We start from the raw sequence: 27,918 nt of genomic DNA, 5'->3' as shown, positions 1-27,918 counted from the left end.
TCACCAGCCTGTAGCTCACCCACACATCTCTTCCCTCATAGACGCCACCTCCTGTTATAAGGAGCCTTGTGGGCACGTGGACCAATGGGCTGGAGTGTCCACCTAAATTCTCTTCACACGTCCCTGCAAACAGCTACCCCATGGCCTTACCTCTAGCATATGGTATTCATACTGGCTACATAATCTGCCTTTGGGAGGAAGGGCCCAGGGAAGAAGCCCATGCAGGTTCTGGAAGCTGGCTTGAGCCATCTGGTCAGGGAACTCCAAGGTTCCTGTCACGTAAACCATGTTCTAGAAAATTTTGACCTTGCTGGCTCCTCCTACATCCTACAGGAAGGGGCCCAGCCAGAGTGGGGTTCTTTAATGGTCAAGGCCAAGGATAGGGCCCCTCTTGATGGGGTCAAAGAATAGCACTGTGTACAGGCAGGATAGTGGATGAGTCTTACAAACTATAGGCTTGGCCCACAGAAACATGAAAATCAGTGTGTGGAGAATGGTCCTAGAGAAAAATAAGTTTAAATTATTCCCCATACTTTTTGTCCCAGATGTGGGTTCAAATTTAGATCTACCAGCCACACTTGTCTCAGGGTTTTTAATCAGTTAGGATTAGGTTCAGATGGAAAGTAGCAGTAGCATTAGGTTCAGCCAAAAAAGAAAAAAAAAACAGTGGCATAAACAAGACAGAAGTTTTTCTCTTTCACATAAATGTAAGCAATAAAGTCTACTGTAGCAACTTTAGAATCAGGGTCACAGGCTCCTTGTATTTTGATGCTCTGCCATCCTTAAGACTTGGTTTCTACTTTGTGGTCCAAAAATGGCTGCTCAAGCTCCACCCATCACACCCATATTCCAGCCAGCTGGGAGGAGGAAAGCGTATCCTATTTAAAGATACTCTTCAGAATTTGTATAGCACACGTCCCCCTCTGTCTCATAGATCAGAACTTAGTTATGTAGCCACAAGTAGCTAAAACTTGCACCCAGATAAAAATGGAGATTCTGTTCTAAGGAGAGAAAGGAATTGGGTGACAACTAGCAGTGTCTGCCAAGGGACTTTTGACTTCAAACAATAGAAACTGACTCTGGAAAATTTAAGCAAAAGGAGAATTTACTGAATAGCTGTTGGGTGGTTCAGATATTTGATAGGCTGAGTAGGAGGTCAGGCTCTGAAAGTGGGCAAGTGATTTCTCTAGAACACCACCATCAACCCAACCCTCAGAGCTGCCAACACCATGACTCTAAATGCTGCCATCGATGCTGTGTATAATTTCTCAAATGTCCCTGCAGCTTGGCATCATTCTGTCTAGAACCATGCTACATGTGGCTAGTGGTGCCATATTGGACAGTGCAGATGTAGGACATTTCCATCACTGCAGAAAGTTTAACTGGACAGTGCTGTTCTAGGCTCAAAGTCCTAGACCAAGGCATCAAATTTGACAAACTAGTTTATGTGCCTACCTCTGGGCCACCAGGAGTACCCCCACCAAGATGCAATAGAACTCATTCAAAATAGGAAGGGGGTTTTGATGCTGAGCAGCTAAAAAAGCAGGAAATGTCCTCTGCACACTTACTGACAGTGTGATCTTGGGCTAAATACTTCTCTAGCCTCAATTTTTGCATTTGTACAATGGAAATAATGATAACTGCCTCTTAGGATTGTTATAAAGATAAAAAGATATGAAAACTACTAGGACCATCGGGGTTAATAGAGTGTTAGATATAATGCCTTGATTGGACCCTGGTTTGAACAACCAGCTGCAAAAGACATTTGGTAGACAGTAACAGGAAATTTTAATATAGAATGAGTGTTTGATAATATTAGGGAATTATTGTTAATTTTGTTAGGTGTGATAATGGCATTGTGATTATATAGGACGTGATAAAGTTTTTAAGGGTAAAATATTATTATGTCTCTAATACTAATTCTAAATACAAAATAGATGAAACAAGTATGACAAAATGTTAATTATTAAATATAGATGATAGGTAAATGGATGTTATTCTCCTTAGTCTCTGTTATTTTTGACTTTTTTTTCATAATTTATTCAAAAAAGAAAGAAAAGTACCAGGTTCATAACAGGAGTTCAATAAATGTGAACTTCTCTTCTTCTCTCCATAGTCTTAGGGACCTCAAGTCTTCTCAAAACAGTTGGAATGCTTCCCATACTTTCCCACCCAGTATGCCCCACTTTTCCCAAGGCTTCACCTACTTAAAGGCTTCCTGCCCTTTTTGTGACAGCATACTCTCTGTATCTGCGGAGACCTTTGAATACAAGGAGTAGTTTGCCCAGTAACGGAAGGAGCCTTGCAAAGAGGCACTTGTTGGCAGCACTGATACTGGATTCGAAGTTTTCCACCTTGTGCCATAGCAGGGGTTCAAAGAAAGAAAAGTCAGTATACCAGTGTTTGTTTTCACATTTGTCGGATCAGCCCCCTTTCCTGATGCCTAATCCAGAAAGAAGTGGTGTCGGGAAAGAGAGAGATGTGGCAGCCCATTCTTCATTTTTAGTTGAGTCACTTTTTCGGTAAATGTAGAGGAGAAAGGGATAGAAGTTTGGAAGGTTTGAGTCATCTCACAAAGATCAATAGTGGGAGACGTGGAAATGGATCTAGAGTGGACCGCCTGATTTTCTCTCTGAGTGGCAGTGAGAAGTGATTTCTCAAAAACGTGGATTGTAAAGCATTTGGTAAATAAACAGCAAACTATGAAGGCTAAATAATGTCTTCGTGTAGTGTTGAAATATCAACAGTTTCCCTGTGTATGTGATATTAAGTCAAGTGGAATGCCAGCCTCCTGGCCAAGATCATCAGTGCAAAGGCAAACTAACTCATGGTACAGGATCTATCTTTAAGTACCATATGCAAAAACATCAGCTTTGTACACAAGAAGCAAGCATCTTGAGGCCTATAGCCACTCTCAGTATTAGGGCTGATAAATTAGTGACTAAATAAGACAGCTAGTTTTATATTTGGCACAGTAAGTGAAACAATGAATAATGGCATTTATTTTTATTTTTTAAAATAAATTTATTTATTTATTTATTTTTGGCTGCGTTGGGTCTTCGTTGCTGCGCGCCGGCTTTCTCTAGTTGCGGCGAGCGGGGGCTACTCTTCGTTGCAGTGCATGGGCTTCTCATGGCGGTGGCTTCTCTCCTTGCGGAGCATGGGCTCTAGGCGCGCAGGCGTCAGTAGTTGTGGCGCGTGGGCTCAGTAGTTGTGGCTCGCGGGCTCTAGAGCGCAGGCTCAGTAGTTGTGGCGCACAGGCTTAGTTGCTCCGCGGCATGTGGGATCTTCCCAGACCAGGGCTCGAACCCGTGTCCCCTGCATTGGCAGGCGGATTCTTAGCCACTGAGCCACCAGGGAAGTCCCTGAATAATGGCATTTAAAAACCAAATTTCCCCCTAAAACAGTATGTTTCAAAGTTTAACAGTGAACCTTCTCCTTCCAGCAATATGGTGGTGGTGGGGTGGTTGTGGGTGTGTGGGTGGTAGAAGGAGTGCTCTGAGGAACTGTCCCACTGCATAGCAGCTATGTCCTGGATATAAAACACTCTTCAAGGTATTTCTGGTCTTGCAAGTAGTTGGAGAGATTCCCAAAGGCTTCCACAACAGCTACCCGCCAAACAAAACCTAATCCAAACCTGGACCAGAGCAGGAAGCCTTAAACTGCAAGCAGTAGTTGTGGAGGGGAAATGCCCTGGGAGTAGATACCGATAGCAATACTTACAGGAATACTGAGATATGGACCAGCATTCAGGTGGGCGTGCTGATCCTGGGACCCGTTTACTAAGCTAAGAGCCTCACAGTGGCCAGAGTGGTCTTAGATCAGAGGTGTCTCCAACTTTCTGCTGAAGCAAATCCTCCTAGGAAAAAACTTCCCCAACTTAGACCTAGAGGACTCCCACAGATTAAAATCAAGCAATAAGCTCACAACATGCTAAGGCAAACCACCATGAGCCAGACGTGGCATAAACAACATATAATAGATTTGGATCTCCACCATGATTGGACATACAGAAAATTTCAGACACAGACTACAGAACAGCTATGTATGAAGTGTTTAAAGACATAAAAGATGCAATCACACAGATAAGCAGGCAACAGTAGGCTAGGAGAAATAATCAGAAAGATTTTTTAAAATTAAAGTATAGTTGATTTACAATGTTGTGTTAGTTTCTGGTATACAGCAAAGTGATTGTTATACATGTATATACGTATTCTTTTTCAGATTCTTTTCCATTATGGTTTATTACAGGATGTTGAATATAGTTCCCTGTGCTATACAGGAAGATTTTTTAAATGGAGCTCCTGTAAATAAAAAAACAATTATTGAAACAAAACCCCAAACGGACTGGTTAAACAGTAGGTTAAATCCAGCTGAAGAGAGGATTAGAAATTACCCGGAATGCAGCACAGAGAGGGAAGGAGATGGAAAATATGAAAGAGAGATTAAGTGATTGGCGGCTAGAATGAAAAGGTCAAACAGGAATGTAAATGGAGTTTCAAGCTAAGGCGGGGACAGGGGGAGGGAGAAAGAAGAAAGAGAGTGATTGATTTGAAGAGATAATGTCATGAATCTTCCGAGACAGATGAAAAATGTAATAACACATACACAAGAATCATAACTTATACCAAGAAGAATATTTAAAAAAATGAAAATTCCTGCCTAAACACATCATAATTCAACTGCAGAACACCAGCTGCTGAGAGATCTTAAAAGGGGCCAGAGAGAAAAGATGGATCATCCTCAAAGGAATGACAATTAGACTAACAGTTGCCTTCAACAACAATGGAAGTCAGAGGACAGTAGAATAATATTTCCCAATTGTTGAGAGAAAATAACTTACAGCTTAGACTTATGTGCTCAGAAAATCATATTTCAAGGAGGGTAAAATTAAGATATTTATAAATACACAAAAACCAAGGGATTTGCTACCAAAAAATCTTCACTAAAGGAACATCTAAAAATTATACTTCAGGAAGAAGGAAAATTATGTTGGAAGGATGATCTGAGATGCAAAAAGGAATGGTGAGCATTAGAAACATATATACATATGAGCAAACATGTAAAAATGTATATATATGAACAAATAATATTTGGGAAAAAAGGAATACTAAAGTTGAATTTAAAGAGTTAAGAAAAAATGACAAAAATAAACTATTGGACAGTAATCACATACAAGTCAGGAGAGGGGAGTTAAGATCTCCTAAAATCCTTAGGAATAGTGTTAGAGAACAGGGGTTGGCAAATTTTTTCTGTGAAAGGGCAGATAGTAAATATTCTAAGTTTTGCAGACCATACAGTCTTTGTCATGACTGTGAAACTCTGCCATTGTAGCCTGAAAGTGGCCATAGACAGTATGAAAATGAAAGAATGTGGTTGTGTTCCAATCAACCTTTTTTACAAAGACAGGTGATGGGCAGATTTGATCATTGGGCCACAGTTTGCCAATTCCTGTTCTATAGGGAAGTCAAAATGTTGATTAATTTTTGACTTTGTAAGTTAAATATACATGATAAAATTTCAAGAGTAATCACCAAGAGAATAAAAAAAAGAGTCTATAAAGTCCAAACAAGTAAAAAGGAACAATGAAATAAGGAAACAAATAGAAAATAAGCCGCAAACAATCCAAAAAATGGCAAGAAATGAGAAAGAAAAAGAATCACAGTGAAAGCAGGACAAATAAAAAATTAAAAAATGGCAAGCCGAGTCCAAATATAATAGTAACTATTACTCACCAAATATGCAAGTGAATTAAACTAGACAATTAAAAAACAAATTGTCAGATATAGGGTTTTTAAAAATATAGCTATATGTCCATTACAAGAGCCACACTTAAGTCATAAGTATGTAGAAAGGCAGAAAGTAACAGGATAAAAAAGACACACCAGGCAATTACTAACCCAAAGAAAGCTACATTGGGGAATATAGACTTTAAGATAAAAAGCATTATCAGGGTTAGGAGGGGTCACTAGATCATTAGAAAGGATTCAATTCCTCAGAAAGATAAAACAATTCTAAATGTGTATGCACCTAACAAAACAGCCTAAAATGCATAAATATTGGCAGGGGAAACAGCCCATTGGGAGATCCTAGGAGTAGGTGATGATTTTAGGAGCTTAATGAGATTGAGCACTTAAGTAACCAGGGTCACAGAATCATGTGCTCCCTATCCTTAAAAGCAGAGCCACACCCCCAAAATAGAGTAGTGTTAAGGCCACCTAACACCATGAGAAAGAGTACTTGCGTGTGAGTGTGTTTTAAACTTAATTAATTAGAGAGATTCCCCAGGGAGTGTCGGGGTGCTAGAAGATTCCTATTTACATCATAGCCCAGGGGCTGGCTGGATTCCATTATTGGATTCCCTGCACATGTGCCCTGGAAAAACCAAGCAGAAGCGAGACCATATGGCCAGCATGAGAAGAGGGCTAGTGGGGTCAGTTCACCCTACACAAAGGAGATCCACCCCAGCTTCATTAATTTCAGGAAATGGTGACTTGGCCAGCTAAGGTACTTATTAGGAACACTGGGAAGAATCTTGTAGGGAAAAAAACCCCAAAACACTCAAAACACAATTCTGAGGTCATTAATCATTAATCATCATTCTCATCATCATCATCAATCAGTCAGTTCAGGCTGCAGTGGGGTGTACATAATATTGAGAATATCTGCTCTTTGCCTTCAAAGATCAGCCCACTTCCTTTATAGAATAAAGGCAAGAAATCAGTGATAAGGCAAAAAAAATGTCCATCTCTTTATGTACATGACTCATCTCTAAAAGGCTGAGTCCAGGACAGGCGATGGCTGAGAGGCTCTGGGCGTGGCAAGGCCGAGTCCCCTAGAAAATAGGTGGTGGGAGGGGCTAAGGGAAACTCACTAAACATGGCTGTTCTGAGAATCAAGGGTGGGTCAGAGAGGTGGGGCTGAGGGCTTGGAAAGCAGGATGCTTTAAGCTCTTGGTTGCTACAGGAGTAGTGAGGTGTGTAGGTTCTCTTCCTTTGTCTCACTCCCACCCCACCCCACCCCCCCAGTTCCCCTGCTAGATCAATTCCCCACCTCTCTCTGCCTTACTCGGTGCCTGGGGAAGTTGAGCACTGTGGATGGCCTCGCCTGGGCTCACTTGCTGGCCAGCTTCCCATAGAGACTAAGCAGGAAGGCGGAGGGCAGGAGAAGAAAGCAGTGAGGATCCTTCCTCCTTGTTTCCTCTCTGCTTTGGCAGTGAATCACTTCAGCACTCTGTTGAACCTCCGAACATCCTTTGGCTATAAACAGCCCTACTGTAATGATAATGGCTAGCATTTATTGAGTGCTCGCTATGTTTCAGTGCTTGCTATAACTCAGCGCATTATACAGATGAACTTATTGAATCCTCCCAACAACCGTGTGAGGTAGGTACTCTATGACAGATGCATAACTGTGACACAGAAAGGTTAACTAACTTGCTCAAGGTTAATCAGTTTCTTGGTACAGAGCTGGGATCTCAACCCAGGCTGTTTGGCTCAAGGGTCTATATTCCTAACCCTCAATAGAAATATAACACAAGTCACATGTGTAATCTAAAATTTCTGCTAGCCATATTAAAAAACACAAAATGAAATAAGTGAAATTAATTTTAGTGATATATTTTATTGAACCTAATATATCCAGAATATCATCTCAACATGTAATCAGTGTTTTAGAAACTATTAAGATACTTAACTTTCTTTTGTTTTGTATGAAGTCTTCAAAATCTGGTATGTATTTTATACTTGTAACACATCTCATTTTAGATGCTAAATTTTCACTGGAAATACTTGATCTGTATTTAGATTTCCTAAAATTTACAGCTGGAAAAGTAAGTTAACATACTCAAGTTGTTCCAAACATACTTAAAAGTTTTCTAATAACTGATTTGAATAACAGTTTTATTCTTTATTTTTATTTTAAATAATGTTTTTATTTTAGAATAATTTTACATTTACAGAAAAGTTGCAGAGATGGTACAGAGGTTCCTGTATATAGCTCATATGTTTCCCTATTGTTAACATCTTACATTACTGTGGACATTTGTCACAGCCCAAAACACAAGACTGATACATTACTATTCACTAAACCCCAGTCTGTATTTGGATTTCACCAGTTTTTCCACTAATGTCCTTATTCTGTTCCAAGATCCAATCCAGGACACCACATTGTATTTAATCATGTATCCTTAGTCTCTTCTGGTCTGTGATAGCTTCTCAGACTTTCCTTGTTTCTTGTGACCTTTGACAGTTTTGAGGATTACTGGTCAGGTATTTTGAAGAATTTCCCTCGATTGGGGTTTGGCTGATATTTCCAAATGGGATCTGGAGAGGGAGACCACAGAGGGGAAGTGCCATTCTCATCCCATCATATCAAGGGTACATACTATCAACATGACTTATTACTGGTGATGTTGATCTTGATCACTTGAATGAGGTAGTGTTTGCCAGGTTTCTACACTCTAAGTTACTTTTTCTCTCCCTTTCTATACACTGTTCCTTGGAAGAAAGTTACTAAGCACAGTCTGTGCTGAAGGATGGTGGGGGAGGGGCAGGGATAAAGCTCCAAGTATCCATTTTATTTCATTTTATTTTATTTTTTTGAGTTGACACACTATCAAGCAGTATGTCTTATTTATTTATTTATTTATGGCTGCGTTGGGTCTTCGTTGCTGTGCGCGGGCTTTCTCTAGTTGCGGTGAGCGGGGGCTGCTCTTCATTGTGGTGCGCGGGCTTCTCATTGCGGTGGCTTCTCTTGTTGTGGAGCACGGGCTCTAGGCGCACGGGCTTCAGTAGTTGTGGTGTGTGCGGGCTCAGCAGTTGTGGCACACGGGCTTAGTTGCTCCGTGGCATGTGGGATCTTCCTGGACCAGGGCTCAAACCCGTGTGCCCTGCATTGGCAGGCGGATTCTCAACCACTGTGCCACCAGGGAAGTCCCCAAGTATCCATTTTATTTTATTTTATTTTATTTTATTTATCTATTTTTTAATTTATTTATTTTAATTTATTTCTGGCTGTGTTGGGTCTTCGTTTCTGTGCGAGGGCTTTCTCTACTTGCGGCAAGCGGGGGCCACTCTTCATCGCGGTGCGCGGGCCTCTCACTATCGCGGCCTCTCTTGTTGTGGAGCACAGGCTCCAGACGCTCAGGCTCAGTAATTGTGGCTCACGGGCCCAGTTGCTCCGCGGCATGTGGGATCTTCCCAGACCGGGGCTCGAACCCGTGTTCCCGGCATTGGCAGGCAGATTCTCAACCACTGCGCCACCAGGGAAGCCCCTAAGTATCCATTTTAAATTTAAATTTATCAAGATGAAATAGAAAATTAGTTCCTCAGTCACACCACCCATATTTCAAGTGGCTCATGGTGACCGTATTGGATAGTGCAGCACTGTGCATGACCACATTTCAATATTTGAGGCAAGAGGCAGCTGGTGAGGCGATGAGGCGCTGAAGAGGGAGCTGATGGGCCTATGTTAACTGGGAGGAGGAGTGATGATGAGAGATGAGGGTGTCCTAAGCAGAAGTGTTGAAGAGCAGGAGAAGGTCAACTCAAAAGGTAAGTTAGCTAGAAGAATGAACATAACATGGTGTATGTGTGTGTAGAAAGTGGAGAGGGTAGGAATGGAGAGACGTTCCAGAGAATATACACCCTAACCGCGTGTGCAAATTGAGCCCTGATTTTGGTTAAAAAGTTTGAACTCACAAATCTGAGCTCATGTTTTAACTGTGCCATTTCTTAGCTGTGTGATGATCTTGGGTGAGTCACAAATTCTCTAAGCTTGTTTCCTTATCTGTAAAATGGGAGACGTTGTGAGGATCAAAGGATATGTGTGTTTCAAAGGGCTTCATAGTCTGTACTGTAATTTACAAATGGAATCATGTTGTGGGATGGTGTCGGTGGGACGTGAAAAGTAGCTGTTCTGTTGGAGAATTGAGATGTGTTGGTTCCTCTCTTGCCCCTCCCAACTCCTAGATCCATTCTCTGCCCCTCTCTGCCCTGTTCTGTGCCTCAGGAACTTATGCACTGCATCACCCAGTCTCCTTTGCCACCTGGCATACAGCTGGGGTTGGCCAGTGGGAGACACCAGCAGGAGATCTGAGTGGTGGGAGAGAGAAGCCAGGGAATTTCTTCCCTGCTCTTTCCCTGCTTTGGCATCCTGTGTCTGATAGTATCTGCAACCCTCAGAATTACCTCTTCCACTGGGAGGCCCCTCCTCCGTGGCTCCAACTCCCACCAGGCTTAAGTAACACTATTTCCTTCCCTCGTCCCTTCAGCCCTAGGGTGGCAACAGCTTCCCACTCTTACTGGTTCCAGAGTGCCTTGCCATCTCAGTTTGTTCCCCTAACCCTGCCTCTACTTCAGGGTGTTGTTCCTTCAATTGAGTTTTCTTAATTTAAATCATCTGGTATGAATTCTATATCCTGCTTGGCCCCTGACTGTGGTGGAGAAACTGGTGAAGAAGAGAATGTCGAGAGTGACATATAGGGTCAACTGAAGGAGGTGAGAGTAATGCAAGGACTGTGCAGATTGAATTGGGGATTAATCAGCCTCTGGACCAACGTGGTCAGTGAAATCAGAGGAGAAAAGGCATTTTGGAGTAAAGTTGTATAAAGAAGCATGGAAGATGCCAGTGGTGTGGGTGAGTTAGAGAACAGAGAGAGAAGAGTTAAAGGCTAAATTGAGGTTTCCATGCCAAGTGCGGCAAGAAGTCAGCCAGACCACAAAAGCCAAAGGCACGTGGCCCTCAGCCAAACAGGCGGTACTACCCACAATGACGAAGACATCAAGAGGCCATACTTGGTTTTGAAAAGAGTGTAAATATTGGATTCATACAAGTGTGGTCCTGGTTCCACTACTGACTGGCTGTGTATCCTTGGGATATTTAATTGACCTCTCTGTGCTTATTTTCTCATATGGAAAATGAGGTAGAGTTGCGAGACTTAGATAAATAAAAGTCATTCATTCATAGTCTACAAATATTTTTTGAGCACATATCATGTGCCAGGCACTATTCTAGGCCCAGCAGTAAATGAGACAGATAAGGTCCGTGCTCTCATGGAACATTCTAGTGAGAACTGACAATGAACAAGTAAATGTTCTTAAGTCATGTTCCCTGGAAACAGACTGCAATGCAGATGTGCACCCAGGAAGTTTATTATGGATGCTTCTAGGAACAACACTGGAAGGGGAGGGAGGGAAGAGAGACGGCAGAGACCGTCAGGGAGAAGTTGAACTGTAATGCGGGTGTAGCAGAGGCTTCAGCCACCCCCACAGAAGCTCTGGAACTGGGATAACACTTTGGAGTTTCCCTGAGGCAAGACAAGCATGTCAGCTCTTATACCCCTACTCTGACCAGTCATTAAATCCAGGCTGCCCCAGGGAAGAGGTATGATCAAAGGCCAAGTGGTCACTTCCAAGGGCAATTCTTGGAGGGACACTCAGCTGAGAACACTCAGCAGCCATCACTCCCAACGCCTGGAGGAATGAAAACTAGTCCAGAAAGGAGGATCCAAAAGGCACAACACAGCATCCATTACATAAATTAATAACTGAACATGATAATTTCCAGTAGCAATAACTGCTATGAAGACAACCAAACTGGGTAATGTGATAGTTCAGGGAGTGGGACACTTACATTAGATTAGGTAGTTAGAGAAAGCTGTGGGTCATCTATAGCTGCTCAATAAGAATTGGTTTCATTGCTTTTCCTTTTGTTTTGTTGGGAGATATGGATATCAACCCATCGTGAGAAATACATGGTGCCACTTCTGAATGAGGCAGACTCCTAGGTGCTATGGAGGTTGCAGAAATGTAGAAGACATTATCTCTGCCCCTTAGGAGCTTGCAGTGGAGTTGAGGAAGATAAGGGCTATAGAAAATTAGCAAACAGTACCAGGTGGTATAGCATTAGTGCCACCAAATGGTACAAACCAGGTTAGGAGTGTCCAGATCCTTTAAGCCTAGGTGGAATTTCACAGGTGGAAAAGAGTCTGGAGGGCAGTTTTGGTCAAGAAGAATAACTGGAAGGGGGAGTGGGGTGGGAGGAATTGGGAGATTGGGATTGACACATATACACTATTGATACTATGTATAAAATAGACAACAAATGAGAACGTACTGTATAGCACAGGGAACTCTACTTAATGCACTGTGGTGACCTAAATGGGAAGGAAATCCAAAAAAGAGGGGATATATGTATATGTATAGATGATTCATTTTGCTGTACTGTAGAAACTAACACAACATTGCAAAGCAACTATACTCCAATAAAAATTAATTAAAAAATAAAAGAATAACTGGAGCAAAAACCAGTGATCTGGGCATGGGCCTGGAGTCTCTCAGTGTTTGATTGGTGGGTTGGGATCAGCAGAGGTGGCTGTTGTCCTTTTCCTTGGCCTCTGATGTTTTTCTAAAGCACTCTCGGGTTTGGCCAAAGTTAGAATGTCACTAAGACAAATTTCTGAGACATATGAGATCCTGCAGTGCTTTGGTAGGTGGTGATTGTGTGGGGTGGGAATGACAGAATGGGGCCAGGCGGTTCCAGGAGCTTCTTAATAGGGAGCGAAAGAAGCCTGAGAGTTGAAGTCCAGGCTACTATGAGAATGGTGGTCTGACCCATGGAGGTGGGACTTGTAGGCAAGTGGAGTGTGGGATCAGATGCCTTGAGAGAGGCTGGGAATGAGATGTAGTGTTGGAATAACATCTGTAGAGCTAATGTCTTAAAACCAGGAAGGAGGACAAGAGCCCCAAGAGAGAACTTACGAGCAAAGATTGGAGTGCTGGAAGGCTTTGAGAGGCACTTGGAAAATGGATCCTGTATTACGACAAGAGGGACAAACTTGGATCCTTGAAAATGTATGTTCTGAAATGTTTTCAGAAGATCAGGATGGTCACCAAGACTCATAGGCATCAAGAAGAAAGGGAAATGGCAGCAGTTTCAGAGACTTAGCTCTAGTATATTTTCTGTTTTCTTGGTTTGAAAGACTTTGTTGGCAGCAGGGGTCTGTGCATTCCAAGGGCTGGAACTTGAAGGGTATGTCATTTTTGTTAACCTTTAACCAAGAAGGCAGTCAGGGAGGAGATAAATTATCTGTTCAAGGAGGAATAATGGTTGCATTCAAAGAGAGAATAGGAGATTACTGAGGCACTACTGCGAATGACCCCGCGACCCTTCGCTCCATGAGAGGATTGATGGAGAAAAGGTTCCCCCCACTTTTTCTCCGGGCACTGAAGGTGAAGTCCCAGGAGTACTAAGGAAGGGGTGACAGGACAACGTGAAAAATTAAGCAGGATATGAATCAACTAAAGAAGGAGGCATTTATCCAAGACTTCTAAAGCAACTAAAGAAAATGTATTCACCTCCTAATGAAAATATTGTTATCCAATTCATCTTTGGAAACAGCTCTTTTGGTAACTGCTGCATTCACCACTTTAGGAAGTTGCTTAGCAGGATCCAGGATCTTGGGATTTCGTCTGCGAAGCCTACCTGTTATTGGTCAAGAGGCAGTGACAAAGGATTTAGATTAAAAGGAATAGAATTTTGTCGCACAGTTTTGAAGTGTGGTTAGGACAATGGTTGAAGGTGCTCAGTCAGTACGTGCTCTAATGGGGGGGACACTAAGAGTTAGTGATCCAAGTGGCTAGTTTAGACTCCTCAAAGGTCACTAGAGACGGGGAGAATGGAGGCCAGAGGACTGAGGAGAAATAGAATGGCAGATTGGTAAGTACTTTAAAAGCATAAAACTGAATAAGGTCAGTAGTCTAGTTAACAGCACTGTAGCAACATCAGTTTCCTGGTTTTGATATCCTACTAGCATCATATTAGATGTCACCATCGGAGGAAGCTGGGTGAAGGGTACATGGGACTCTATGTATTGTACTATTGTTACAACTTCCTGTGAGTCTATAATTATTTCAAATAAAATGTTTAAAAGAAGTCTTGCCTGGGTGGGGTAAGGAGGAGAACAGTTCTCATGAACTATAATGAATATCTGTGTGGTTCTTTACAGTTTTTAACGCTTACACATATGTTTTGTCATTCACACCTCCCAACGACACTGTTAGGCAGCAGAGGTGTACTATTATCCCTATTTTATAGGTGAAGAAACTGAGGCTCAGAGAGATAAAATAATTCACCTATGGTCACAGAGAGCAAATGGCAAAGACAAGGCAAATTCGCCTCTTTGAATTCTGATTGCTATGATTCCTTGAGTCCAAACCCATCTGGCCTAGGTTAGGTCACAAAGACACAGACCCTGAAACAAGGATTTAAGGACAGGAAGCTTATTTGGGAGGTGATCTGAAGCTCCGGTAGGGAGCAGGGAAGCATGGCAGGAAAGAGTGCGTTATGGAGCATATCGCCTCGGCGGGCAACTGGGGCTCGCTCCCACCGGGGAACTCAGGGAGTTATATCCAACTGAGGGGCAAGGAAGCTGGTGTATTTACCTCTCAATCCATCCAGTGTCGAATGAGGGCTGCTTTCACGAGGTGCTTACGCCATGGCCTTTCTAGATTCCTCTATTCTCAGGCCAAGAGAAAACCTCAGGCAGGGAATCGCAGACACTGCTTGAAGTAGGACACTGTCAGCATATACTGGAGAGGTTAGTGCACAGGGGATGTGGGCAGGGCCCCTACCAACAGTGACTGCCCCTTTATTCAGCATCCACACCATAAACCTGCTGCCATGCAGACCATTTCCTCTCATCTTAGACTATTCTCTAACCACACACATCCAGATAGGTTGAAACAAGGGAGGCAGGGGGTGCCCCGATCTTGTTTGTTGGGCCCAGGAGTTAGCAGCTAAGAGCAGCAAAGTGCCTGCGTGTGCATGGGGACTAGACGTGTGCATATCTGGGTCTTTGCATATCTTGATTGGTATGATCCACCAACTTATTCCAAAAGCAAGGCTGAGGAGAGGACATAAATGTTGGTGTCCACTGAGTCAGAGGTTAAGTCAAAAGTCAAAGGTTAGTTGGCATTTTCCATTATACCAATATAAGCCTGGTCCATCTATTGGGACTTACTTAAAAGGATCTAAAAAGGACCACAAAGAGCAATTGGCTAAGGGACGGAGTTGCAGATTGTATTTTATTTAGTTTGGTGGATACTACAGAGGAAGGTAATGGGATTCTGGAGAAATGAGCTAGTTAGATGATCATGTGATTGGAGGGGTAGCAGCAATCAGCGGAGGCCTTTCTCATGGTGACGCCACTCACTAAAGAGTTGATTGGCTCATTCTTGATTCATATGGCGTTTCTTCTCCAGGGTACATGCTGATATACTCTTCATCTCTCCGGGCTAATTTAATCATTGTGTGTGCACTCTAGAAATTAGTGCCATTTCCCCTACTTGTGCCTGAAATAGACATTTCAGACATTTATAACTCTCAGTCATTTTAATCTAGTCGTTTGCCCAAGTATGTTCCCAATTAGAGCCATTTTGCTCTGTGTTTGATACCATGAAGTAGAACATGTTCTGATCTTTTAAAAATCTTTTAAATAGCAAAGGTATACTATGTTTCCCCCTATTATAATAATTCAAAAGCAGCTGATGGAACCTTTCTCAACTGTTCACACAGCCATAAAAATTTGACCATTGAATTAAAATCAAATAAAAATATCCAGGGAATGTAATGCCTTGAAATATAGAGCATTGTTTATCTGTAGAAAGCTTCCACAGCTTTAATTCATTATATCCTAACAGGTTTTTTTTTCTTATTTAAAAGATGCCATAAGGTTGTGATACCAAGTCATAAATAATAAAATAGTGTTCAGTTTTGGTTCATGTAACATCGCTTTGTTTCCCAATTTAGCATCAATTCCTTCTAAATCATAGCCATATACATGCATTAATACTATCACATTTCCTATGCCTACATATAAACAAACATAAAACCACTTTAACCTAGAAAATGCGCTTGGATTTATTCATATTTTGACTCCAAGCTTCTCTGTGCTCTTCAAACTTCGGGGTTTTGTTTTTTGTTTGTGTCTCTCCCATTTTCTCATCATAAACTGAAAACCACATCCATCCACTGACAGCTTGATGCTTTTCCATCAGGTCTGCCTCCTTTGCAAGGGGCTGGCGATTTAAGAGGGACTGTCTCAATGCTGGACTCACCAGGAGTCCATTTGTTTCTCAGGTTGAGGACCTAAGGTACAGGTCTGCCTCCCTCTACAAAATAAAATTTCTCTGACATCTGAGAATGGAGAGGAACTTAGTGCAAGTAATGCTTACCAGGTATAAGCATTGGGAGAGTTACACTCCTCTGCCAGTAGCATATCAATGTAGAAACTTAGCTGTGGTGGTTTTTCAATGATTTACCACCAAATGGATGCACCTGAATTACTAAACACAAAATGAATAAAGGATACTCAAACGCAGTGTTAAATGGCAGAGGCTACAATATAGCTATGAACAAATAGTAAGCAATATCAACAGAGCCTGCCATGTAACTTAATTTTAAAAAGTGATTTGGGATATGATATGACAGTTCTGACTTTGCCAAGAAAGGACGATTCAAAAGCAACCTGACCATCAAGCACTGGACTCAATTCATCAAAGAAAGGCCATTTGAACAGTCAAACAGTGCCAGAAGTAAGGTCTTTATCAGTGCCTGAAAATATAGCAATGCCCTTCTAGAAAAGGTGGGTCTTTATCTCAGTGGGACCCAAGTTCTTGGAGAAAGGGATGGGTGAGACCAACTGTCTTAGGGGAAAGTAGAGACTTCACCCTAAGCCCCAGCTTTTGATTGGGGGTTTTCTACCTGAGAAGCTATGAGTTCCTGCCGAGCATAGCAGTTTGTCTTAATCCAGAGACAGAGGTCCCCTTAAGTTGCCAGCACTTTGCAAATCCTCTTTATTCTGAATTTTTATAAATTACTTTTCTCTTTTGAGGTCTACTTACAGGAGAGTGCACAGTTCAGTGAATGTTTACCTATGTCTACACCTGTGTGACCTCCATCAGATCAATATACAGAACATTTCCAGAACCCCAGAAAGCTCACTCTTGCCCCCCCTCAGCCAGTGCCCCAGGGTAAGCACTATTCTGACCTATAGCACCATAAAGTGGAATTGCTTGGACCATAGGGTATATGCACGTTTAGCTTTAATAGGTACTGCCAAACCTTTTGCAAAAGTATTGAACCAATTTACAATCCTAACCAGTCACTTTTTTAAAAATTGATTAATTAATTAATTAATTATTTTTTGGTTGCATTGGGTCTTCGTTGCTATGCACGGGCTTTCTCTAGTTGCGGCGAGCGGGGGCTACTCTTTGTTGCGGTGCGCGGGCTTCCCATTGCGGTGGCATCTCTTGCTGCACTTGTTGTGGAGCACCGGCTCTAGGCACGCGGGCTTCAGTAGTTGTGGCCTGCAGGCTCAGTAGTTGTGGCGCATGGGCTTAGCTGCTCCGCGGTATGTGGGATCTTCCCTGACCAGGGATCGAACCCATGTCCCCTGCCTTGGCAGGCAGATTCTTAACCACTGCGCCGCCAGGGAAGTCCAACCAATCACTTTTTGTTTGCCCAGATTTTCTGCTGTTAGCACTGAAAATGCTGAACCACACTTCTCTTGCTAGTTGCTTGACCTAACCTGTGACAAGTTTTCATTACCCCCGGGTTCTTAATGGTGTACAAGCCAATATGGCTGTCATTTGTCATTTGCTTGTGGTGGCAACAGCAGCATGAGCAATATGGTGGCGCGCTATGATTTCACAGTTATTGTGGGTGTTACTGTGGATTTCATGGTAACTCTCCACAAGACAAAACAAGGTCATCTCAGTAAATCTCAACAAATTGTGATCTGTGGTGCTACCTTATGAGAACCCAAAGCCTGAACTATTTCTTCTGTCTCCCAGGCAAGCAGATGCACGATTCTCAAAAGTCCCCCAAGAGCTGTTTGGAAAACAGTGGATTTTAAAACCCAGAAGGAGTGTGAGAGGAACCCAGGGGCTTTGCCAGTGGAGTGTCATGATTCAGGCCCCATTTGGAATCTAAACCAGCTGATGGTGTCTCTTTACTTTTTTGGTTTTTTTTTGTTTTTCAAAATTATAGTTAGGCTTAAAATTTTGCGTTTCAGCTTTTATTCAGTTAGTCTTGGAAAAATGTGTACTTTTAAAGATCTGGGGGCTTCCCTGGTGGCGCAGTGGTTAAGAATCCGCCTGCCAATGCAGGGGACACGGGTTCGAGCCCTGGTCTGGGAAGATCCCACATGCCGCGGAGCAACTAAGCCCGTGCGCCACAACTACTGAGCCTGCGCTCTAGAGCCTGTGAGCCACAACTACTGGGTCCATGTGCCACAACTACTGAAGCCCGCACGCCTAGAGCCCATGCTCCGCAACAAGAGAAGCCACCGCAATGAGAAGCCCGCGCACCGCAACGAAGAGTAGTCCCCTCTCGCCGCAACCAGAGAAAAGCCCGCGCGCAGCAACGAAGACCCAACGCAGCCAAAAATAAAATAAATAAATTAAAAAAAAAAAGATCTGGGCACAGCTGACAGAGAGTGTGTGACACAAATATTCTGTTTGGTATTCATGTCATAGACTATTAGTGCCATTTGTTCAGAATTTGGTTTTATTTTAAACATTGCTCAGGGAAAAAAAAAGAGACAGCAAAACACCAAGTGTAAGTTTATCTGATCCGCTAAAAATGTTACATTTAATCAAATCCTTTTCTAGGGATTTAGAAATGAAATAAATATATAAATGCCTACCAGAAAACACCTCTGCATTTTCTTGCTGCTGACCAAGCTAAGACTGCATGCCCAATGACAGGAAATGTTATCTGAGGATTGCTTTATAAACAGCCAGTGAAAGGGGAAGATGGAAAGGGGAAAGCAGATGAAGCAAGACTGGCCAAATATAGATAATTGTTGAAGCTGAGTGATGGGTACGGGGGTTCATCATACTATTCTCTCTACATTTGTGGGTTTGAATTTTTCATAATGAAAAAAATTTAAACTATGTATCAACAATAACAAAAACAGTCAAGTTAATAATATTGAAGGGGTATAGAGCTGTAGAATAAGCAGAATTTTAAAAATAATTTATGGAAATATGAACATGGACTGGCTATTTGCTGGTGTTAAGGAATTATAATCATGGTATCGTGGCTATGTTTTTAAAAATAATCCTTATCTTTTAGGAATATGTCCTGAAATTTTTGTGAATGAAATGATATGATGTCTGGTTTTTCCTTCAAGATGATATAGGGAGAGGGCAGGAAATGGGCGAGATTGGCCATGGGTAAATGGTCATTGCTGGTTGACGGGGCTATGGGGGTTCATATACTGCTTGAGCTACCTTTGTATACATTCAGAAATAAAGTAAAAAGTAATTTATGCATATGAATTCAAAGAAAACAGATTAGTACTGTGAAATTGCAGATTTGTTTTTTTCTTCATCCTTAGGTTATAAAAAGCTTAACTTGAAATGCTTTAATGAAACCAGCTATTGTATAAAGCACCTCTGAAATTATTCTTTCATTTGGGGAATGCATTAAAACCAATAAAAATTAAAAGTGCAAGTCCAAACAAAAAGGTAATTGCAGGGTTCAGATAAACATCACCCAGTGGACTAACAAATTCCCATGGTTCCAAGGTTACAGTGCAAAGCTGCCTGGGGAGTAGGGCTTCTGGGCCTCTGTGGCATGGCCATTGAATCACCAGTTGACAGGCTGGGTAGGGCAGAGGTGAGACCCAGCTGCCAGATGGTGCTTCCCCAACCCTGCCTCTTCTAGAAATTCACAGACCATTGTATGAGGAATGACCTTCTTTTCTGAACCTGTATCAGAAGCTACAGTCTGGCAAAAGCACTGGCCCATATGGAAACTATGGGACTGAACAACGGTGCAGTAGTGCAGTGGTTAGGGACACTGGCTCAAAAGCCAGACTCCCTAGGTTTAAATCCAGAGCTGTGTGACTTTGGGTAAGTTATTTAACCTCTCTGTGCATCAGCTTCCTCATCTTTAAAACAGGAGTGATTATAACAGTGCTCCATCCCATGGGGTTATTGTGAGGCATAACCAAGGTCAAGCTCTTAGGACAGTGCCTGTTACGTGGTAAGTGCTTCACAAATGATAGGCATCATTATCATTATTCGTAAGTGGATCTGTCCTAAAACATCCTTGAACTGTGATCTCTTTTCCCATAGAACAGCAGGCAAGTGCTCAAACAACTAACAGCCATGCCTCCTGTTCTTTTTACCCACATACCCCCAGCCAGAGAGGAAGGAGTGCTTACTGCAAGGAACTCTGGGAGTATAGTCTGAAGGAGTCCTCTTCCAAGTACAAATCTCTTTAAAGTTTAATGTTTTCACTTAAAATCCCCACAGATTTTTGCATCCTGCACCATAATATAGCAGAATTGAGAGTCAGGAGAGATGCTTCATGTTCAGCCCATGGCTTTCCTGGTCCTCTTGATATGCCTCTCAGTTCGAGAAGCTGAGACATTTAGAGCCATTTGATTTAGTTAATTTCCCAGATCCTCCTCCCAGACATCTGGTGTACTTTCTACCAGCTTCTCCTTAATACCACCTTCCATCCTCCGAAGGGCACTGCCTAGCCTTTTACCTGATGGCCTTTTATGGTCAGGGTACTGGGTCGCATCTCCTCCTGTCCTGGTTTTCACTGCCTCCTCTGTGACTGTTGACTCAGTCCTTTTTGAAACTCACTGAGTTGGTTTCTGGGACATCACTGGCTTCAGGATCTTCTCCTACTGCTCTGGCCACTCCTTCTCCATCTCTTTTGCAGGGTTGTCTTTTTCTATTCATCCCCCAAGTGTCATGCTCTGAGTTACAGGCCTTGGCTCAGAAATAGACATGTAACCCCCAGTGTACCAATCATAGTCTTCACTGAGACTTTTCCACTGGAACTACGAGAAGAACCAAACCAAAAGCAAACTTCTGCTGAATTGTTGAATGAATATATGTGAATTGGGGACTTTGGGGTTGCCAGGGGCCATCAAGCCCAAGAAAGTCCAAGAGAGGAAAAAAGAAGACAGAAATCCAATACTGTCATTTAAACCTTTGGATCCAGCTATGCTTGAAGCTGGAGAAACAACCCTGAACTTTTTGGTGTCCTCGGCCAATGAATTCCCTTACTGGGTTTTTTGTTGTTGTTGTTTTCTTGGTTTTTTGTTTTTTTTGGGTTTTTTTGGTCACATACAACTACCCATATGCTCATGACTCCCAAGTCTACATCTGTGGCCAAGGCTTCTCTCCTGAGCAACAGACTCATAGAAATAACATGCAGTTAACCAACCCTCACACAGATGTCCCACAAGGACATCTCAAACATAACACGTTATTTGCTAAATATCGCAACCCTAATCACACTGTAAATTTATATTTGTTAATGTTTTAAAATCTTCCACCAGAATGTAAACTCTATGAGGACAGGAACTTTGCTTGTTTATTCACTGTTGTGTCTCCAGCACCTAGAGGAACACACACACAGTAGATAGTCAATAAATATTTGTTGAATGAATGAATGAGTCAGTAAATGAATGAAAGCTAGGAATTTTCCTTGACTCCTGTCATAATATCATCTACCATACTCAATCAGTTACTAAGTTCTATAGATTTTGACTCATGAGTATCTCAAATCTCATATCTGATCCTGTCACTGCACCCTACTGCTTACTTCAAGCCCATGTTGCTTCTTGCCTAGAAAATGGGAAGTCTCCTAATTCCTATTCCTGGCTCCAGCCACCCTCTACATAATTACCAGGCTCTTTCTAAATTAGAAATCAAATGCTCTGGGCCTCTGCTTTAAATACATCAGTGATGCTGCAGAGTTTTTCTGGCTCAAATCTTGGCTCCTGCCTCCCTTTCCAGACTCATCTCCTCCTGGCTCTTTCTTCATACAGCTAATGCCTAAGGAAGAGGGAATCACTTGGGCTCTCCCAAACTCATTCGCACATTTCCTGCCTCTGCATCTTTGCACATGCTGTGGTCTCCTCCCATGCTCCCCTTTTCACCCTCTTGATTATCCTGCAAAATTCATGTCCTGTCCTTCAGAAAGCCTTCTCTGGTCTCTGTCTCCCTGTTCTGATTTAGAAGTCCCTCCTCTATGTTCACAAAGCTCTCTGTACACCCCTTTGTCTACCAAAGCACTTATGTGGCGCAGACTATTTTAGTGCTAACTAGTATCCATATTTTACTTTTTTCCTCTTGGGCTCACAGCTGGACTACATTTCCCAGCATCCTTTGCAGTTAGGGGTGGCTGTGTGACTGAGTCCTGACCAATGGAATGTGGATGAAAGTGATGTGCACCAATTCCCATGAATGGGCCTGGCCCATGAAAACCTCTTACATGTGGTCCTCCTTCTCTTTCCCCTCAGCTGAGTAGAGAGGACTCAGAATGTTTGGGAAGGAGGAGCCTCAAGGTGGATGGAGCCACTGCACAGTTCTGCAACTTGGGCTACCTTGGGGACAAAACCGGGAAATAAAAGAGGAAAAACAACAACAACAAGAAATTCAACATAGTACTGACTTCTTCAAGTTTTATTTCCCTTTCCAATCTGCCTGCTATTATTTTATTTTCCAAGTCCTCAGTGAACTGTGGTCGTAGTTATTTTTGTCTCCTGTCTAGAGCTTTCAGATGTAATCAGTGGGGCAGATAGGATGTAGAGGGCTTATCCATCTTGACCAGCACCCCGCCCCCCTTCATCTTGTTTTTGTATCCAAATTCCTGTTTGAATACCTGGTTCATAGTTGGGACCTTAACAGTGGTTTGCTCGGTGGACTTTTAAATTATCCAGATTCATAAAATCAACTATGGCATGCTCTTAGCGGAACAGTATTTCTTATTCTGCGCTTTACAATTTATACAAGTGTGAAAATGTTTGAAACGGTTCTCAGGAGAACTACAGATGTGATTAAGGATGGAAAGTAGATGCTCCAAAGAGAGGTTACACTATGTGGTATTGATATTACTTAACTTTCCTGGTGGAAGAAGAATAAGTAGTGGTAATTTTACATATAGATCTTCAAATTAATAAAGGAAGGAAACTTGCAGATCACTCTTCCGTAAACTGTGGCTTGTTTCTTGTACCTTATATATGTATATTAAGCAGAGATAAGAGTTCTGTACTCATATGTATGTGCAAATTGAGAATCTAATTTGTAAATTTTTGATTCCCTAAAAAATAACATTTACAACTCTTTATTGTTGTTTATTATAAACAAATATATCATTCAATTAACACATACTTGTTAAGACCTTCTACATGCAACGCTCAACGAGGGTTAAAAGAAGCATAAGAGTGAACTCCTGATTAAAGGAATAATGAGAAAATCCCAGTGATGAGAACTTGACATTTTACAAAGCACTTTTATTCTTCTTATCTAATTTTTTCCCAGCGAGGTGGGTTTTAGTCCCATTTAAGAGAGTCTACAGAGGCTCAGAGAGTTTGAGGAATCTATCCGTGATCACATAAGGGTAGAACTGAATCTTCTACCCAGGTCTCCTGGTTCCAATTTCTGTTCCCTTGTCATTATATCTCAGTCTAGCTGGGGAATAAAATATACCATCCATGAACAGTTATCCAATGGTTCAAGGCAGGCTATGACAAATGCCAGCGGAATGATCAAATATAGCAGGGAGCACACTTTCCTACCTCCCCTTCCTAACTCTTGTTAAGGAAGGCAGCATTCTAGAAAGGGTACCGTTGACCTGATTGGTTAACTTTGAGCACTAAACTCGTAGTTGCAAATGTTCTTACCAATCCCAGTGAGGTTATTTTATTCAGGATATAATAAATAAAGAGCGCCAAGAAAAGACTGAGAGAATACCTAAGCCCAAACTGTGAGAATTAGGCACCTTTAAGTCAAAGTGTGTATATAGCAGACTATAAATAGTACACAAGGTGGTTCCATATTCACTTTCAATCCTTCCTCACCAAGGAACTATGGAAAGCTTTAGCTAATCATTTTTTTCTTTGTAAGTAATTATGTGTATTTTAAAATTTTAGATATCAAATTAAAGATGTGCCAAAAGAAAACTAATCTAGGGTGAGAGTCAGTAAATGGAGGATTACCTGGAAAGGGGCATGAGGGCAATTTGGGGGTGATGGAAATTTGCTATAGCTTGTTTTCAGTGGTGGGTGCTCAAATGTCTACAGTTCATAGGAAAGCAACCCTTAAGATCTGTGTATTTTATTTTTTATTAACTACACTTCAATTTTTTTTAATTAATTAATTAATTTATTTATTTATTTATTTATTTTTGGCTGTGTTGGGTCTTCGTTTCTGTGCGAGGGCTTTCTCCAGTTGCGGCGAGCAGGGGCCTCTTTTCATCGCGGTGTGCGGGCCTCTCACTGTCGTGGCCTCTCCCGTTGCGGAGCACAGGCTCCAGATGCGCAAGCTCAGTAGTTGTGGCGCACGGGCTTAGTTGCTCCGCGGCATGTGGGATCTTCCCAGACCAGGGCTCGAACCCGTGTCCCCTGCATTGGCAGGCAGACTCTCAACCACTGCGCCACCAGGGAAGCCCCACTTCAATTTTTAAAATGTGGAAAAGAGTGTACAGTTTCTCAAAATTCTTTTAAGGGTATGTTAGCAAGAAGTTTAATAACCATTGTTCTAGGCATATGTGGAATAAATCTCTTTTTTCAAGATTCTTACTCTTTCTGAAGAGTAGGTTTCTCAGAACCATGTAGCTTGACTGTAAGGTAAAGTCATCAATAGCATGTCACATTATTTATGTTTTTTGATTATTACCTTTAGTGTTTTTCTCATAGCCACCTTGGATTTTTATGCCTAAGGACATTCTCCAGCGGAATAGAAGAGAAGTGTGGGGAGTAAAATTAACTAGGGAAAAGGTTAATCTTCAGAGACTTTGGTCAATGAATGTATTTTCCCATTTATCTTTGTAATTGCTCCCCCCAGAACCTTTTTTTGAAGAACAATGTAGTGATTAAAGTAACTTCTCATGTAAATGGAGTCCCCAGATTGATAATCTAGTTTTAAAGAATTGCTCTTGAATTCCGTATGGATTTAGAAAGGAAAATGCATGAATTGCATGAACCAATGAACGATGGATGATGCCCCACGTCACACTGAGTGGAGATGCTCAGTACTGATGATTTTATCCTGACCTGGCCCTGGTAATCATTTCTCTGCAACCCACCGATTCAGCTTGGCCATAAAATCTTAATAACCAGCGGAATCTTCTTGCAAAGAGGGCTTGAAACCCCAGGCTTCTTTAATCTTTTGGTGCTGTGACAAGTGACAAGGTGGCCTGTGCTTCCATGAATAATATTCCCATCTCATGGGTGCTTCTCACCCATGCTACACGGCTTCAAGAGATTGCTCTGTGCTCCGAAAGGCCGCCTGATAGTTCTCCTGTGCTTGAGATGGTCTCTGGGCTCTCAGAACTGTGAGCCAAATCCGAGAATTCCTCTGAGCTACAGAGGTCAAAAAGTTTTGTGTTGTTCTTCCTTTTTTATAAGATCTTTGGCCGAAATGGTTCTTTGGCAATAAGGGACATCAATTCCTTCATTTTCCTTCTTTTCAGGTGGGGCAGTGATAACAGGAATGATGAGCTAATGGGTTCACTTGGCACAGTTTGAATACTGATCTTTCCTCAGGGCCCAGCATGGAAACACCTCTCGTTTGAAGAGTTTGATTTCTTGCACTCAGTAACACTACCACTCATCCTCAGAAGCAACTTCTCCATCCGTGTCAGTACATAAGGATGTAGCGTCCCCACGGTCATTTTTTTCTATTTCCATTACCTTTTGTCACTTCCGTTCCATATTTTTTTTTACTTGTTTGATCTGTATTAGCAGCTTCCACTTTTATTCCAGCATTTAACTGCTCTAATACTGACTCATTCAAAATCCACACGTCATCCTAAAACAATGCCTAAAACAATGCCTAAAACAATGTAGGACATATCTCCCTCTCTAGGATTTCTGCATGTATGTGGTAAGGTCGGCAGCATAGGGATACCAACCTCTTTGTTTCTTTTCCTGGCGTTAGAACTTTCCTCTGCATGTTGCTTCAGTTGGTCTTGGCTTGGAATATCCACGCTGTAGCCCTGGAGTGGTGGTGACAGGATTCCTTCTTAGCTTGTCATAGAAAGGACTTGGATATTTCACAGAGAAGTGCTGATGTCCAAGTAGTTCTCCTGAAAGATCTCCACCACAGGATCCCTGAGCCTGCTTCACCAGTATATGCTGACCTGGATATTGCCTGACCACTTGAACAGTGCACGTGTCACCTTTGTACCTGCCACCTGCAAAATCCTCAGAAGTGGCAGCTTTATTGTACCTGTTGTACACAAAAATCAGTCTGATCGATTTGGTCTGGAGAGAACCTGCAAGCACTATCAGATGTTCAACCCTGGATGGAGGTGGAAAATGCTGTCATTTTGGCACTGAGGAAATTGCAGTCCGTTGACCCGAATGTCCAGCTACTCCATGGTTTGCTTGCTGCACCTCCACTGCATCTGGAGGGCGTCGGTCATGGGTCCAAAGGCTTCAGCAGTATTTCCAAACAGTGAACAGCTGAGGAGTTTTAAGAGACACTTTCTTCCCTGAGACAATCTCTATGCTCTTCTGTTCTGGGTTGAATAGCATCCCCCCCCCCAAATTCATGTCCACCTGGAAACTCAGAATGTGACCTTATTTGGAAATAGGGTCTTTGCAGATGTAATTAAAGATGAATCCATCCATACGGACCAGGGTGGGCCCTGAGGCAATGACTGGTGTCCTTTTAAGGAGAGGAGAGGACACAGAGAGACACAGAGTGGAAGGCCATGTGATGATGGAGGCAGAGATGGGGTGACGTGTCTGTAAGCCAAGGAACATGGAGGATTGCTGGCGACCACCAAGAAGCCAGAAAGAGGCAAAGAAGGATCCTTCCCTAGAGCCTCCAAAGGAAGCATGAGCCTGCCGACAATGTGAGCTTGGACTTCTGGTCTCCAGAACTGTGAAAGAACACATTTCTGTTATTATAAGCCACCCAGTTTGTAGTACTTTGTTGCAGCAGCCACGGAAAACAAATATCTTTTCTTTCACTGTCCACACTCTGTATCATTTGCAAATTCTTCTCTAAGTCCCACAGCAGCAAGAAGAATCTTAGTGTTGTGGTTCAGTGTGGTGATTCTGAAGCCAGATTATTTGGGTTTGAATCTTGACACTACCATTCATTAGCTATGTGACCTTGAAACTTACCCCACTGCTCTGTGCCTCAGTTTTTCTGACCTGTAAAATGGGAGTTAAATGAATGAATAATGTTAAAGGTTAGAATAGTGCCTGGCACATAGGAAACGCTATCATGTGTTTGTTAGACGAAAAAAAAAAGTCTGTTGGACTGAAATGGCCACATGGAAATGGGAATGGTTCCATAGAAGAAGAACTAGGACATGAGCTTGAACTTCAGAAATTAGGTAAGGTTGGTCAGAGGCCACCCAGTTGGGAGAAACAGTGTGAGCAAAGGCTTGCTGGAAGTGTGAGGCAAGGGGGCAGCAAGACTCGATTAGAACAGGACTTCTCACCCTTTTCTCCATGGTGGTCAGTGGCGAATCTTAGAATATTTGCATACACATGGGGTCAGTGAGGCTGCTTGCAGCTGGACCCTGGAGGTCACTGACCAAGTTCCTGAGAGCTGAGGGGAGACAATACCTTGGCACATCTGAAACCCATTCCCAGCATCTGTGGGAAGCTCAGGATTTGAGCAGCACTTCCCAAACTCGAATGTGCATTCAGATGCAGATTTTGACTTAGTTGGTCTTGGGTGGGGCCTGAGAGTCTGCACTTCTAACAAGCAGGGGATGCAGAGGCTTCTGGTCTAAGGACCACCGCTACTCCAGAGGTGGTCCATGAACGAGCAGCACCAGCAAACCCTGGGAGCTGGTTAGAAATGCTGAGTTTCTGGCCCACCTCACCGCACCCCGAGCCTGCTGAATCAGAATCTGCAT

The 27,918-nt window shown here is 42.4% G+C and overlaps 1 protein-coding gene and 1 pseudogene across 5 annotated transcripts in view; one reads left to right on the top strand and one right to left on the bottom strand.

The window, feature by feature from the left end:
• Positions 1 to 27,918, top strand: part of RAI2 (retinoic acid induced 2) — a 402,411-nt gene that overhangs the window by 247,085 nt on the left and 127,408 nt on the right. The gene's annotated exons all lie outside the window — the stretch shown is intronic.
• On the bottom strand, positions 25,127 to 26,366 carry LOC133081707 (protein Mdm4-like; annotated as a pseudogene).

Source organism: Eubalaena glacialis, chromosome X (genome assembly GCF_028564815.1).
Source record: "Eubalaena glacialis isolate mEubGla1 chromosome X, mEubGla1.1.hap2.+ XY, whole genome shotgun sequence".
NCBI classification, from domain to species: Eukaryota; Metazoa; Chordata; class Mammalia; order Artiodactyla; family Balaenidae; genus Eubalaena; species Eubalaena glacialis.
Note: the sequence above shows the minus strand (reverse complement) of the source record. Positions and strands in the feature narration are given on the sequence as shown.